At 46.1% G+C, this 15,364-nt stretch overlaps 1 protein-coding gene and 1 pseudogene across 8 annotated transcripts in view; one reads left to right on the top strand and one right to left on the bottom strand.

Annotated features, from left to right (window-relative positions):
• LOC137504365 (uncharacterized) overlaps positions 1 to 15,364 on the top strand; it is a 73,341-nt gene that overhangs the window by 23,375 nt on the left and 34,602 nt on the right. Inside the window, exon 1 of one of the 8 annotated variants that reach the window (XM_068232687.1) lies at positions 15,133 to 15,147. The exons of the other annotated variants lie outside the window; for them this stretch is intronic. The gene's annotated coding sequence lies outside the window, so the exon portion shown is untranslated. Of the gene's footprint in view, positions 1 to 15,132; positions 15,148 to 15,364 lie in introns of those variants that run through there. 8 annotated transcript variants of the gene reach the window in all.
• Positions 1 to 15,364, bottom strand: part of LOC137504364 (TBC1 domain family member 30-like) — a 30,251-nt pseudogene that overhangs the window by 12,482 nt on the left and 2,405 nt on the right.

The raw sequence follows: 15,364 nt of genomic DNA, 5'->3' as shown, positions 1-15,364 counted from the left end.
CCAGGGACCAGGTGGGTTTTATCCCGCATAGGCAGGCTTCTGATAACTTAAGGAGGAACTTTAACATCATCGCACATGCCCAGAGAACCAAAACCCCACTGGTCCTATTGGCCTTAGACCTTGAGAAGGCCTTTGATACCGTGACATGGCCGTATATGTTTGGGGTCTTCAGGAGATTGGGAATTCAAGGAAACTTTATGCAGTGGCTTACACTACTATACTCCCTTCCTCAAGCTACACTGAAACTACCTGGCACCTCTTACCAACCTATTAATATCTTCCGAGGCACGAGGTAGGGTTGCCCCCTGTCCCCTGCCATTTTCGCTCTGGTTATGGAGCCACTCGCAGAACACATCAGATCACACCCTGACATCTCGGGGTACACTATTCCCCCTCACACAGCAAAGCTAAGCTTATTTGCGGACGATGTCCTTCTTACTCTTACCAACCCCGTGGTTTCAATTCCCAATCTCCTGAAGACTTTCCGCTCCTTTGGTCTGATTTCAGGCCTGCACCTTAACGTAGACAAGTCTGAAATTATGTTCTGTAACTACTCAAAAGATATGGGTAGAATGATGGCCTCAGTGTTTCGCTTTCAGTATCAGCCTCATTATATCCAATACCTGGGTGTCAAGTTATGCAATGATGTTTCTCAAGCGTATAAATGGAACTATAGACCCCTGGTGCAAGAACTACTGACCCTCTTGTCGCTATGGAACTACCCCCATCTTTCCTGGCTTGGAAGAGTCACGGCTATAAAAATGACGTGGTTACCAAAACTCACATACTTTTTCAGGGTACTGCCTATTCAAGTACTAACTTCAGACCTACAGAAACTACAGACAGCTCTATTTAAATTCATTTGGCGAGACAAACGCCCCCGTATCTCGAGAAAAATTATGCACTGGAACAGGAAGGATGGGGGTCTTTCAGTCCCTCACTTAAAACGGTACTTTAACGCCTCCCAACTAGCCTCACTACCACTAATCTATGCTGGCCCCCATACTCCCATCTGGGTCTCCCTAGAGAACGCCCTCCTATCCCCAATCTCATGGAAAGGAGCCCTATGGGCTAAAACACCTATCCCAACTGCTGTAGCCAAAAACTCCACTTTGACAGCCCATACATTGACCATCTGGCGCAGATGCCGCTTTAAACTGAAATTACAATCCCAACCGTCTCCACAGCTGGAGCTCCTCAAAAACCCGGATTTCCTCCCTGGCCAGGACTCGAGAGCCTTCCATTGGTGGCAGTCCCAAGGTCTGACATCTCTCAGAGACTTCTTAACGAAAGGCAAGCTCTACACTCTTAACCAATTAATCGAGGATAAAAATATACCACCCATAGAGTACTTTCGGGCTTCTCAAATCCTCCATTACCTCAACCCCTTAATACCACCTGGCCATGGAGCACAGCAATCCTCTTTTGAGAGCATCTGTCTTAACAGCCCACTGCGCAAAGGGATCTTATCCTTCTTATACTGTACTTTCAACCAACCCCCCCCTGACTACAAATTTCCCTATATGTTAGATTGGGAAAAGGACCTTGGCCTAACATTAACTAAAGAACAATGGTCACAATGCTTAGATACCCTTTCTAGAGGTAGCCTACAGATCTCCAATTTGGAGTCCTCGCTTAGACTCCTACACAGATCATACTTAGTCCCTGTTCGCCTCCACAGAATCGACCCAACCCAATCTGCCCACTGTTTCCGCGGTTGTACCGTCAATGGGACCACCTTCCACATTTGGTGGACATGCCCAAAAGCTGCACTGTTCTGGTCGAAGTTAATTAGAAAGATATCTAACTTATTCTCCCCCCACGTTCCAAAAGACTCTAAAATCTGTCTGCTGGGCCTTAAACCCCCTAGATTCACAAACGCGCAGCATAGACTCCTACAATTTATCCTAGTGGCTGCCAAAACCTATATAGCCTCCCAATGGCTTCAACCTACCCTTTCCCTGACCACACTAGAACGAAGAATAGATCACATAATGGTGTGCGAACGTCTAAATGCTCTAGTTAAAGACACAATGGACCAATTTGTCAACATTTGGGAACCATGGGTAGACTTTAGAGGAAATATTAGCTTCCCAACGGTTCTGGAGGCTTAATCCCGCTAAGGAAATATCAATGCAAGAGGGTCATACTATCTCACTTCCATCCTAGCAACCTCATGCCAACCACCCATTGGCCTTGACTTCTCCCACCATGACACTACCTCCAATATTCTCCTGTGATATATACATTCCAACCCTCCTAATACCTAGCATACAGTATCCCCAGTGCTACAACTGTTACTTTTATTTCTTTCTTTTCTTTTCTGTGACTTTATGTACACATCTATGCTTTTGTATCTTTGTATACCAGTATATTTATACTCACAGATGTAACTATTTAACCTAGATTCGCAATCAATTACCACCTATGTCATAATTATCACAGTGTTTCATGCTTCTGTAACGATTGTGAATTTATATGCCGTTCAATGCCGTCCCATCACCCATGTTAGGTGATGGTGTCTCTTTGGCAACTATGTACCGTTTTTATTTCTCTTTCATAAAAGATTTTTGAAACTAAAGGGATGACAGAATGCAATGGACAGAAAATCTCAGAGGCAGACAAACAGTTCGCTGCCTGCTGGGCTGACCTGCTGGTAAGTGACACTTACTGAGCAGGGCTTAGTGTATTGAGGCATGTTTGTTCTGTAAATTACTGAACTTCTGCCTCATGTGGGAAAACTTTAGTGAATTTGGGAAAAAAAAAAAGTATAAAATACAGAATTAGGTATTTTACCCACCAAAATGATTTCACCGAACAGCCCATTGTGAATAGAGCCCTGTATGTAAACACAACACACCAAAGATTCTGCATGTATAACAGCTGTATGGCAAAGCCAGAGCTTCTCACCTGGATGAGTTCAGGGCCGTCTATCAGATTGCCCTCCAGCATCTCCTGTGTCAGTCCCCCCATCGTGCTGTAGAATTCATCAGCACTGCGGCACCATTCTGTCTGCCTAACAAGGCAAAAGGAATAAGGGTCGGCTCATGTACCTGCTCTATAACATCAATGTAATTCCTATAGTGTGGTGCTCAAATCCATATCCCATACTCCAGATGTGGCCTCACAAGTGATTTATACAGAGGGAGTAGTATACTAGCATCTCAAAATTATTAATAAATACAATGAAGAGGATTGGACCTAGTACTGAGCCTTGCGGGACCCCACTGCTAACAGTTTCCCACTGTGAATCTGATCCGTTTACCACCACTTTTAGCCTTCCATCCCTTAACCAGTTCTCTATCCACGTACACACATTTTCTCCTATTCTCTGCATCCTCAGCTCCTTTACCAGGCTATTGTTAGGAACAGTCTCAAAAGGCTTTGCAAAGTACACTACATCTAAATTTGCATTCACCACTTCACAAAGCTGAGCATGTTGGCCACACAAGACCTCTCTTTAGTAAACTATTGATTATCGAATTGATTGAACTTACTCTCCCAGCTTTTCCCAAATAGCCAGAGCCACCCTGAGAATTATCTCTGAACCTTCAAAGAACACAGAGTCCCAAATCTTTAGGATGGTGTGGGTGGGAAGACACGTGGCGAACAGCGTGAGGAACCACTGCATGGCGAAGACATTGGTGAGCGGCGGCTCATAGCCCCCTGCAAGACAGGAATAGGTACATTTAGGCTTGCGTGCGAATTTAATACAAATTTTATGCAGCTTGGACCATGCAGCGTCTTCTGATGAAGGATGTTCTATTGCAAAAACAGCTTGAAGCATTTTCATTTGTGTAACACTAGGGGGAGCTCCTAGGCTAAACTGACACTTTCTGCTCACTTGGAAGTGGATCTGAGATAAACTTTTACTCATTGCATAATTGTGTTCCTTTCATATAGTCACAGAGGCGCCGAGCTCGCTGATATAATACAGATGCTGTGACTCCTACTGTATTTTGCCTGAGGAAGCGGGATGTATGGCCCGTGAAACGCGTTGCATTGTTTTTTGGAGTTCCGAATAAATTGTTGACTGTCTGAATCGCAGTCCTTGCCTGTGTCTGTTTGGAGGGGGTAAGACCACCGCTGCCTCCTCTGTTTAACCAGTTGGTTTTTTAAGTTCATTTAATTACCTTTTTATTCTTTTGGCGCCTCTGTATCTTGTACACTATATAGTTTATAGGGCATTCCTCAAGCCAAATACTTTTTTTTGTTTTGTTTTAATACTCTAATTCCGTATAAACTAAACAAGCCTCGGCCACAGCTCCTTTTGTGCCTTGGCACTGTAACAAGGGCTTATGGGAGCTCAGTCTGGGCTGGAGGAGGAAGTTACTAGCCAATGATTGATTTCAGAGGCGGAGGAGGGAGGAGAAGAGGGGACTGAATTTACACACAGGCAAGCTGATAGCATCTCCAGCCCTCAGCCTGTGACAATGTGACAAACAGAACATGTCTGCCCTCATTGTATCACAGGAATAAATACTTTTGAAGCTGTTTGCAGCTAGATATGCTGTGTAAACTATCTAAACTTTAGATAAGATATATAGACAAGTTACTTGTCATAGGCCCAGTGCACACCAAAAACCTCTAGCAGATCTGCAATATGCTTGAGGTTTTTTAAGCAGATTTTCAGAGCGATTCTAGGCGTGTATATAGAGGTTTTCTAAACATGCCTAACATTTTTTTGCTGCGTTTTTGTGTAGAGTTCAAATATTGTTACAGTAAAGCTGTTACTAAACAGCTTCTGTAACAAAAACGCCTGGAAAACCGCTCTGATCTAGCGTTTTCCAGAGCAGTTTTCCACTTTCCTATACTTTGAGGCAGAAACGCTTCAGAAATCTAAAAAATGCTGCAGCCCCTGAGTTTGCGTTTGTGGAAAAAACGAGCCGCTCTGGTGTGCACCATCCCATTCACTTTCATTAGCCAAGCGGTTTTCCCCCTGCAAGTGTTTTTCAAAAACGCTTCAGAACCGCTCTGGTGTGCACAAGCCCATAGTTAGTTTTTCATCTCCGATCCGCTTTAAACCCCATCTATGTTTTATAACTTTCAGTCAATTAGTAGAAGGAACAGGAATTTTTATTTTAAAAACTGATCTCTTCCAGGTCAAAGTGTAGAAGAAGGATAAAATTGCTACACCAAAATGCTCCAAAAATCGCTAGGCATAAATAGAAAATCGCTAGGCATAAATAGAAAATCGCTAGGCACATGCCTGGAATCCTTTTTAAAAATCATTTAAAAAGTGTTTGCTAATACACTAGCGATTTTTGGTGTGCACTAGCCCTCATACAGCCCTTAATCTACAAACCTCCAAGCAACTCTGAGGGCCCATTCACACTTGTGCATTTTCAGAGCGATTTCAGCTTTGCTGAAAATCGCTAGCGATTTGAAAAACCTGTGCACAATGAAAGTGTATGTAAGTGTTCTCATCTAAGCGTTTAGTGATTTGCTGAAACGCAAACGCGTTGCATGCAGCGTTTTCTGAGCGATTCTGGAGCGATTAGCGTTTCAATAAAAGTATTTGAATTGAACTAGAAATCGCAAAACGCTAATCGCTGGAAAAACGCTCTCTATACAGTGAAAAATCGCTAGGAAAAAACGCCAGAAAAACGCTCAGCGTTTTGCATTAGCGTTTAGCGATTTCTAGTGTGAATGGGCCCTCAGGGCTGGAACCCACTAGAGCGATTTTATGAGCGTTTAGGGAGCGATTCAAACCGCTAGCGATTTCCCTAAACGCTCAGCTAATGTTAATGGATGGGCCAAATTCCACTGGAGTGATTGCGATTACCAAATCGCAAAGCGCAGGACATGCTGCATTTTTGGCGTTTAGCATTTCTGCAATGTAAAGTATACAAATCGCTCATCAAAACCTGCACAGAGCGATTTTGCTAGCGTTTTTCTGCACAAATTAATTGAAATGACCAATCAGAATTAAATCGCTAATCGCTACACAACCGCTGGCAAATTGAATACACTTTTTAAAATCGCTCCTGAAAACACTTCTGAAATCGCTTGCAAACCGCTCATACAAAACGCTAGCGATTGCGATTAGCGATAGCGTTTTGTAGTGGGTTCCAGGCCTCACTGTGATCTGATATGACCCATGCTGCCCTCTATTGGGGTATGCTGCAAACGCCATCACACAGGCATTGATTCACATACCTCTCGGCACACCTGTGCTATGACCTGATATGACCCAAGTGAGGATAGAAATTCTTATCCAATCCCTACCAGACAACTTTGAAGGGATCCAGTCCTGAGTAGCTGCATTACTTTTGATCTCCCTTCTGAGGACCCCTCTGGGAATTCTGGAGATACCTTAGTAAATTCGGCCCATTCAGTACATCATACAGACTTACCGCTGCTCTCTGCATTAGCTCCGCTCTGCAGCGCCTCCAGGTGGTCGGAGAGTTCCGGCAGCCTTATTCTCAGCAGTTCCCGAAACACGGCCATGTCCACCGACAGCCCCCGCAGATTATCCACAAAGTAGTTCCCCGGCAGCACCTTGTCTATTAGGAGAATCATTATCTGCAGGGGAGAAACTCATTACCAGCTATAGAGATAAGTGGAGGACGCACGCACAAGCACACACACAGACACACACACGCGTGCACGAGCACACACACAGACACAGACACACACACACTATACACACCCAAAAAGCTGCTAGGAGCATGCTAGCCACTGTAGTAAGGCTGCTACATGTTGCTGGAGGCTCGGTAAGTATTTAGGGGGAGAGATTTGTGCTTTTTTAGGCCTTTTGCAAAAGCAACCGGCAAGCACATGTTTCAGGCATCATGCAATCCCCGCCGGTGACTCTGCTGTAATAATAATAAAATTATTCTCAACTGAAGCTAGTTATACATTTATAGATGGCCACCCGATGTGGCGAAACAATCAATTTCCCTAAGATTGCAAGCATATCAGAGAAGGATCAATTCCTACCATACAACACATCGATATTCAATTGATTTTTATCACAAAATCTATTAAATATCACTTGAATTGCAGCCTTGCACTGATAAATGCAACACAATGCTATGGGTCATCCATTGCATGGGCGGAACAATAGACCCTGCAAGGGATGCCGCCGCAGAGGGGCCCAGAAGCTGCAGGGGGCCCTGTCCTGACAGACTGACAACTAAGGGCAAGGAGAGAAAAAAACGTTCTGCTCTCTGCACAATTGTTCTAACTACTGCATCTGCTCAGCCGCCAACAAGGAATCATATAAAGTCCCTATTCAGTGTTCAGCAGGCTCTTTTGTACAGCGCTGTTCTGCCCATCCCCAAGTGCTGTGTCCCGTAGTAACACTTGAGGAATCTGGGCACGGAGACAAAACACTTTCTGCTCTCTGCACAATTGTCTTAATGACTGCATCTGCAACTGACAACGAATCATACAAAGTTTTGCAAACAAAGATTGTAGACAGTCCCTATTCAGTGTTCAATAGGCTCTTCTGTACAGCCCCCAGCCTTCGACCTCTCCACCCCTCCCCAAGTGCTGTGTACTGTAGTGAAGCTGGAGAAGTCTGCAGAGCCAGTTCTGCTCCATCAGAGAAGGACAGAGTGAGTGTAATAAGCTGAGGCTGGGAGCAAACTCGTCCATCAGTTTTCTCTATGCATTTACTGCAAACCATATGTGTCTGCATGTGTGAAAACAGGCACGTTTTATCACTGAAGCTAATGTAAGTGATAGAGACAATGCCTGCAGTGTGCAGTGTCTGCAGAAAGTGGGTTGGCTGGCTTTAGGGGCTTGGCAGAAGGAGGCCCCATCCAAAGTTTCTCAGGGGGGCCCAGTAATTTTTAGTTACGCCCCTGATCCATTGACTGAAATTGTTTGTCTTGTCTGATCGATAGTTTAAAAAATGAATTGAAAAACGACCAATAGAACATGTTGGATAGACTAACCCTGATCTAATCTGCTATTAGTCGACAGGGAAATTGATATCAGTATGGCTACCTTAAACTTGCAGTCAATTTATAACGCAAAACAGGTGTTCCTGTTGCTAATTTTCACTAATCTGGTGATAGGTAGTAACTTTTCAGTTCCACCTGAAGTCTGTTAGAAACATTTGTTTCGTGTGGTTGTGTGTGATCTGTGGTTGTGTATTGTGTGGGTGTGTATTGTGTGGTTGCATTTTGTGTGGTTATGTATTTCCTCCATGAGCACCTTCTCCGTTGCACAAGCCTAGGGACAAAAAGCTCACCTGCCAAGCTTTTGTATTGCCCTCTGATGTAGTGTACGGAGAGTATAGTGCATAGAGAATAAGACCTGTACCCACCTTCAGTGCGTCTCCCTCATCGCCCTCCACGACCTCGAGGATAAATGCAGCCAGAATATGGAAGCCCTGGCAGTAACCCACAGACTGGTTCCACCTGGCATACGCCAACAGCACCTGCTTCAGCACCCCGCGGCCATCTTCTGCCTCCCGTCCGCAGTATGAGCTGCAGCCCGTTCTGTGCAGATCCTGAAGAGTCCATCACAAGGCCAAACCGTGAGATAACAGAAGATCAGACAGGCGCCACACAATCGCCCACATTTTCAGTACAAATCTATGAAGACTATAAACTGGTGTGGCTTATTTAAAGTAAATCTGCAGTGGAAAAAAAGTTAGATATGTACCACTGTGGAGGGAAGCCTTTGGATGCTTCCCATGGGTCGGAGACTGCTAACAGGGGATACAACACTAGAACGAGGGGACGGGGAGAGGAAACTATAGGACCCAGTGCCTTCCCTCTCATAGGTAAGTACTGTCCTTCCTCGAATATAAGACAACTGTCTTATATTTTTTGGGGGGAAGAAATATGTGCTAGGGCTTATTTTCGGGGGGGGGGGGGGGGGGGGTTACTCTCAGGAGAGGGGTAGATGCTATGTGTACGGGAGTGTGTGGAGATTATGACTCCCCTCCTATGACTAGCTGAGTAGCTCAGCTTCTGTTTGAATCAATCACTGCAGACTAGGTGTCATGTGTATGTGCACTTCTTGATTGGCTTACAAGCAGCCTGCAGGCTCTATATAAGCAGCAGAGAACTGTTTGGGAAGTGAGTTTCTCCTGTGTGCAGGGGCGTATCTGGGTAATATAGAGCCAATGGCAAACACTGAAATTGCGCCCCCACCCCTGGTCGGAGCCCCTTTTCCCTGTAAAAACTGCATCCTCTCTCGTGTCCATGTGTTATGGTTGCCTGTTTTTTGGCTCTGGATATTGCTGAAGTTACTATTTTAGAAATCTCTTATTTCCTCTCTGTCCTCTTTACACTAAGCCAAGTGAGCCCTACATACATAAACGAAGTAGCCATGTTCTCCAGATAACAGAATTGATGTAAATTCTGAGTGACAGGAAGGAATGGGGCGTAGCACAGAGGCAGATAGCTGTGGCGCCCATGGCAGGAGCCATGCCTGCACCCCTCTAGATACGCCTCTGCCTGTGTGTTTGGTAAGTTTCAGAGCAGTTGGGGACAAGCTCCTGGGTGTGGCAGATCCAGGGCTTGGCTGCGCTCACATATGGTGTTGCATGCTGGTTCTGGGGCCCCGGGCAGTGAGAGTTCCTGGGGCCCCAGGCTGGCTTGTGCACCATTATTGTTTTTAAATTTTAATGTAGATTCCCATGCAGTTTAGTTAGGAGGGGGGCAGATGAGAGGGTATATCCTGCACGCTGGTGCCCCCTGCTGGCCATATAGCCATTGTCTATATGCAACTGAAACCCTCTCCTATGACTAGCTGAGTAGCTCAGCTTCTGTTTGAATCAATCACTGCAGACTAGGTGTCATGTGTATGTGCACTTCTTGATTGGCTTACAAGCAGCCTGCAGGCTTTATATAAGCAGCAGAGAACTGTTTGGGAAGTGAGTTTCTCCTGTGTGTTTGGTAAGTATGACTCCCCTCTTGTCATAATCCGTGTGCACCTGGGACCATCAGCCGGGCACACATTGATTATGATAAGAGAGGAGCGCCAGAGCAGAGCTGACCTCTAGCGTACTGCATACAGCATCAGCATGAGGGTCAAAGGTCTCCCTCACAACTTCAATACTATGCCGCTTCATACACCGGAGAAGTTACAAGGAACGGAGGGGGATGCAGCCACAATGGAGGTGCGGTAAGACACCACACACTTCCCCATACACATAGCGTCCCATTTAAACTAGGTCTTATTTTCAGGGTAGGGAATCAGTCGAAAAGAGCTCTTGAGCCATCTGTATTAAAAAAAACCTGTACTGAAAAAAAGTTCCCCTGGGGGGTACTCACCTCAGCAGGGGGAAGCCTCTGGACCCTATCGAGGCTTCCCCCGTCCTCCTGTGTCCCACGGCGGTCTCGCTGCAGCCCCCGAAACGCACAGGTGACAAATCCGACAGCCCGTGCAATATTTCGCTTTTAGGGGGGCTCCAGCGGGGGCGCTGTTGCGGCTCTTCTGAAGGAGATAGGCGAAAATAGCCGATCTCCGTCTGGTCCGCTCTACTGCACAGGCGCAGGAGACTTACGCCTGCGCAGTAGAGCGGCCCGACGGAGATTGGCTATTTTCGCCTATCTCTGTAGGAAGAGCGGATACTGCGCCTGCACTGGAGCCAAGAGGTAAATATTTACATCACCGCTGCTCCGGGAGGATTTTCTCTGCCGCCGTTAGAACGAGGAGGACGAGGGAAGCCTCAATAGGATCCGGAGGCTTCCCCCACCTGAGGTGAGTACTCCCCAGGGGAGTTTTTTTCATTACAGATTTTATTTAAAAGGGCGCCTCGATAGACTTCAATGTTATTTCTGCAAATATGGGCTACAATGTGGTGAAAAGGGCTCCCGAGTTTTCTTTTGGCTATAAGGTGTTCCATTCAGCTACAAAAGGGCGCCCCTTTGTAGTCCATATTTTTCATTCAGATACAAGGTTTTTGACTCGACTACAAAAGGGTGCCCCTTTGTAACCCATATTCTTGATTTGGCTTCAAGGCTTTTGATCCTGCTACAAAAGGGCGCTCTTTTATAGCCAAGATTTTTTATTTGGAGGGGGGGGGTTGGGGTAGGATTAGGCATCACAAGCGGGAAGGGGGAGGCTTAGGGTTAGGCACCACCAGGGAGGGGTTAGGCACCACCAAGGGGGATGAGGCATCATCAGGGGAGGGTTCTGTGTGAGAGTGGGGAGAAGTTAGGTCATAGCAATCACTTTTCTTGGGTATATCCAGAGCCCTTTTATAGCCCAACAAATTTTGCCTAAAACAGCGTCCTTTTTATACACTAAAACTAGCTTTTTGGCTACACCAGTCACCCTTTGTAGCAGAATTTGGCATATGGGCTACACCAGGCGCCCTTTGTAGCCTAATTTGGCATATGGGCTACACCAGGCACCCTTTGTAGCCTAATTTGGCATATGGGCTACACCAGGCGCCCTTTGTAGCCTAATTTGGTCAAATAACAAACTCCCTTTTTTCCAGGAGCCCTTTTCAAATGTACGCTGGGGTAGGGCTTATATTTTAAGCATGCTTGAAATATAAGCTTGGGCTTATTTTAGGGGTAGGTCTCATTTTAGGGGAAACACTGTATCTGTTTTATATTTTAAAAACACTTCAGGTTTACTTTAAGGAATTATTTTTTTTTAACTTATGATTTGGGATAGTCAATGAGATGCTATTAGTTATGAGCTGATGCAAACGTTATGCTCGATCATGTTGCAGCCGCTGCGATTGATTTGTCTATTTCCAAGCTGCATCAATTTACACAAAATTTACATCATCTTAGAATTATTAGCATGGCAATGATCATCCCTGCAAATAACTGGGCTTTAAAACAGATTTTAACTCTACTTCAAAACCTCTACTACTTGTAGATTTGCAAAGTACTGAGTTACAGATTGCCCAGCAAGCTCACAGTGAAGCAGAACTCCTAGGAGTGTGTAAGGGGGATATAAAGGACAAAAAGCCCTCTTACTAAAAATGTAAAACAGAATTTGTCCTTCTTAAAGAGACTCTGAAGCGAGAATAAATCTCGCTTCAGAGCTTATATTCAGCAGGGGCAGGTGTGCCCCTACTAAAACGCCTCTATCACGCGGCTAAACGGGGGTCCCTTACCTCCCAAATCCCCTTGTGGAGTCCCGGGGATCGCTTCCTGTTGGGGCAGGGCTAATGGCCGCAGCCCTGCCTCCATGCGCGTCTATCAGCGCGTATCTCTGCCTCTTCCCCGCCCCTCTCAGTCTTCCTTCGCTGAGAGGGGCGGGGGAGAGACGGCGCTGCAGCCGTTAGCCCTGCCTCAAGAGCAGCAAAATCTACGACCAAGTTGGTCGTTGATTTTGCAGGGGCGGATTTGGGGGGGTAAGGGACCCCCGTTTAGCCGCGGGATAGCGGCGTTTTAGCAGGGGCACACATGCCCCTGCTGAATATGAGCTCTGAAGCGAGATTTATTCTCGATTCAGTGTCTCTTTAAAACAGAAGGTATTTGTGATTTGCATATTCAGCAGTGATGCATTGTGGGACACCTCATCTGCTCACTCCAACTTGAATAATTGTAAATAACCTTTTGTTTTAAGAAGGCAAACTTCTATCTCTCCCTACATAATCACTTTAAATAAATATTCCATAATCACTATATTGAAGAAAAAAAGGTTTATAATTATGGCAGTAAGCTTTCCAGGGGGCTCAGGGAACAAATAAGTGCTCCTCCTCCGCGGCTCTCCATGCCGATTAGTTCACTATCCCTACTTTATATGGACCTATTAACAATGGTGTTTATACATCAGATCATTTAATTTTCTAAGAAGATGTTGGTGTCACCTTGACAATCTGGAGCCCAACTGAGTCATCATCAGGATTGCAGCTGTCACTGAACACAAAGCGTTGTGTCTTCTCCCAGTCTATAGAGATGCTGTGCAAATAGTGGTCAGCCAGTGTCAGCCATACCTGCAAACAATAGAGATGGGGACATTTGTCATGTGCGAGGATGAATGGGGGAATCTCTGCCAAAATGAGGCAGTTATGTAAATACCACGTAGGTGGTGTATCACGGCGGGCCTGATAGCTGGACTCACCCTCCGCCTCCACTCTCTGGGGATTCCGCTGGGCAGTCTGGCCACCGCTCGGAAGGCATCGTACCACTGCGGACGCAAGAACACACAGCAAGCAAAGAGTCACACATCTGTCCAGGAACTCGGAAAACTATAGAAGTTTTACATACATTGTTACTTTGTAGATAATATTGAGACCAGGGCCTGATTTCTGGAAAGGCCAAATAGGCCTGAGCCTTGTGCGGCTGCATCCTGGGAGGGGCACCTGAACATGAAACGGGCTGCTACGTATGAAAGAGGATGCTGAAAATGAGGAGCAACACAGGAAAAAGTGAAACTGATATTCAAGGGAACTGTACATGAAAGAGAGAGGGGTTGCAGAACATGAATGATACACATGGAAGACCGGGCTGCACATGGAATGGGAGGGGTTGCTGTACATAGATGATACACATGGAAGACGGGGCTGCACATGGAATGGGAGGAGGCTGCTGTACAGGGACGATACACATGGAAGAGTGGGCTGCACATGGAATGGGAGGGGCTGCAGTACATGGATGATACACATGGAAGAGGGGGCTGCACATGAAATGGGAGAGGTGTTGCTGCACAAGAAATGGGAGCCACAACATACATGGCCTAGGGCAGTGATCTGCAAACTTGGCTCTTTAGCTGTTAACCTCCTTGCCGGTCCAATTCCCGCCAGCAAGGAGGCAGCGTAGCACTTTTTTTTTTTTTTTTCAAATCATGTAGTGAGCCCAGGGCTCGCTACATGATAGCCGCTGGGCGGCGGCATCCCCGCACCCACTCCGATCGCCTCTGGCGATCAGAGTAAGCAGGAAATCCCGTTCAGAACGGGATTTCCTGCAGGGCTTCCCCCGGTCGCCATGGCGACGGGGCGGGATGACGTCATGGACGTCGGGACGTCAGAGGGAATCCCGATCCACCCCTAAGCGCTGCCTGGCACTGATTGGCCAGGCTGCGCTGGGGGGCGGCTCGGCGCGGCGGGTAGCAGCGAATCGGTGGGTAGCGGCGGCAATTGCGTACCCCACGCAGCTAGCACTTAGGAAAAAAAATTATGCAGATCGACCCAGCGGGGCCTGAGAAATCCTCCTGCGCAGGGGACCCCGAGCCGCCAAGGAGGTTAGCGAACTACAAGACCCACAATGCATTTGTCTTTATGAATCATGACTGTGGCTGTCAGACTCCCGCAATGCATTGTGGGACTTGTAGTTCTTTAACAGCTGGAGAGCTAAGTTTGCAGATCACTGTCCCAGAGGCACAAAAAGTATACATTTTGCCTTGATTAAGACACAATAGTTTTAAGGGAAAATGCGAAGTATACAGTCAGGGCTATAAATATTGGGACATCGATACAATTCTAACATTTTTGGCTCTATACACAACCACAATGGGTTTGAAATGAAACAAACTTTTATGAGTTTAAAAAAAGTACTTCACAGTCATTCATCATTCGAAATAAATGTTTGTTTAACTAAACATTTTTAAAAAGTACAGGAGGTACTACAGAAAATGCAAACATGTTAAATGAAAGAGAGATATATTTGGAATTATCAGTGGCCATTAGTACATTTTAGTAGCGATGGCCGGTGTTGTGTCTGATTACGCTGCCTTTGGATTTGCGCTGCCCCGCATGCGCAGTAGGAGACTGTGCGGCCACAGTTCCTATTTAATTATGCTGCTGATGGTAAAATACTAAATATCTCTGCTTCTTCACATCCTACACTCCCCAAATTTTCAGGGTAGGGAGGGGACCCCCCCGAACTACCTCTATGCCAAATTGCAGCCCCCGAGACCCACTGGTTCCCAAGATAGGTTTCTCTGATGTGTGGAAGCGGAGATATTTATTATTTTACCATCAGCAGCATAATTAACTTCACACTGAGCATGCGTGCTACTCAGTGTGGAAGGGAGCTTCCGGGCAGCGCAATCAGACATTACACCGGAAATGCCTATTTCCATTTCTGTAATTGTGCATGGCATACTTCCTGGTTCCTGTAAGTCACATGATATACAGGAAGTATGCCGTGCATTAGAGCCTGCAGGAGGCAAAGTGGATAGATGGGCATCGCTGGACTTGTGCTGGAAATACCTTCCACAACCCAATTCATGGAAATACAAAATTTGCTCCAAAGATGCTGGCAATTTGTTAAGGTTTTCAGTAGCAAATGTATAGCTTAGTCACTGCAAAGCAAATGTGAAAATGTTTCTCACTTATCCCTATTTCATGACAGGACTAAAATGCTAGTGTACATCCTAATAATGTCTCCCCTTGACTACCCTATTGCCTGGGGGGGGGGGGGGGGGGGGGGGTGGAAGGCGCATCCTCACAACTTTGCCTCAGGCAGCAAAGAGTCTAGAACCGGCCCTG

Source organism: Hyperolius riggenbachi, chromosome 4 (genome assembly GCF_040937935.1).
Source record: "Hyperolius riggenbachi isolate aHypRig1 chromosome 4, aHypRig1.pri, whole genome shotgun sequence".
Classification (NCBI taxonomy): domain Eukaryota; kingdom Metazoa; phylum Chordata; class Amphibia; order Anura; family Hyperoliidae; genus Hyperolius; species Hyperolius riggenbachi.
Note: the sequence above shows the minus strand (reverse complement) of the source record. Positions and strands in the feature narration are given on the sequence as shown.